General features: G+C 34.6%; 1 protein-coding gene across 1 annotated transcript in view; it reads right to left on the reverse strand.

The window, feature by feature from the left end:
- Positions 1-1,298, reverse strand: part of zgc:77151 (uncharacterized protein LOC337153 homolog) — a 34,344-nt gene that overhangs the window by 5,686 nt on the left and 27,360 nt on the right. The gene's annotated exons all lie outside the window — the stretch shown is intronic.

Consider the following 1,298-nt stretch of genomic DNA (forward strand, 5'->3'; position numbering starts at 1 on the left):
TGCCCTCACGTTGCCCCCACGTTGCCCTCACGTTGCCCCCATGTTGCCCCCATGTTGTCTTCATGTTGTCCTATATCATTCCTTTAATTTTAGTCTTAATAATTCCTAATTCCTGCTTTTCTAACTCTAACATTAGGTAGAATTTCCTATAAATTAGGTTCATTGACCACAAATTTCAAAAATAACTGTAAAAATAAAGTTAAAAGTTAGTGTCACGTAGTGTTAAACGTAAAAAGAAATGACAATCATTGAAAAAAAGAGACAAAAACATAAGAAAAAGTTAAAAACATCGATATAAAGTGTCAACAGTTCTGACGGGAAGACGACGCGAGGGTTAAACATGCATATCTACAGGATATTAACTACAGGAAACAGACGGCTGCGTCTGAAAACTCGACTGGTTGCTCGTACCGGTGTGATTAGATCTCCTCTCTGTCAAACGCTCTGTCCCAGTTCCTCAAATGCAGAAAATCATCTTAAAACTGCGATAACTGATTTTTTTTTTTAGGACACCTGAAGGCAACGTCAACAGATTGTGAACACATTACTGGAAATTAACATTTCACAATCTGATCCACTTCCACTATGAGTTCATAAATGATAATAAATAAATAATCTAAATGGTGGTATTTTCATTTAATTATTACATAATTGTAGTATTATTATTATTATTATTAATGGTATTATTGCGTTTTTTTGTAGTCATTTGAACCGTAGTACTCTCAATTCTTCTTAATATACACTCCCAAAAGAACAGATTTTTAACGACATTGTGTTTTATATTCTCATGTCTTATCTCCTTCTGTGTTATATGTATTTAAATCAGTTTAGCATATATTTTATGGTTTCACCATCAATTATTGAGTTAGCTTTTGACTAAAATATCCAACAATCCAACATATATTATAACATATGCTACGTGAACATTATACCAGTAGAAATATGAATGTAATGCTTCTATTATATGTTTATTAGACTATTATAGTTATAGTATTTTATTGGAATAAATAGTTTATTGAACTCTACTACTATTTTAATTTCTCTACTGTGCGACAGAAAGTCACGCTGTTATGTCACAATCTATTATTACAACAACGGTTGCTACAGCCAGAAAATGAATGGGAGTCAATGGCATGCTAACGCCAGGTGATGGCTTGCTAGCCCAGTATTTCCCCTCTAGGGGGTACGCTCTCCAGACGCATGCCTACCCTGAAAATATGAAAACACAGGAGGCTTCGTTTCATCTGGGTGTCTGTTAAGCGAGAGAGAGACAAAAATGATGTAACCCTAACCCCCCA

This window comes from Etheostoma cragini, chromosome 13 (genome assembly GCF_013103735.1).
Source record: "Etheostoma cragini isolate CJK2018 chromosome 13, CSU_Ecrag_1.0, whole genome shotgun sequence".
Lineage (NCBI taxonomy): Eukaryota > Metazoa > Chordata > Actinopteri > Perciformes > Percidae > Etheostoma > Etheostoma cragini.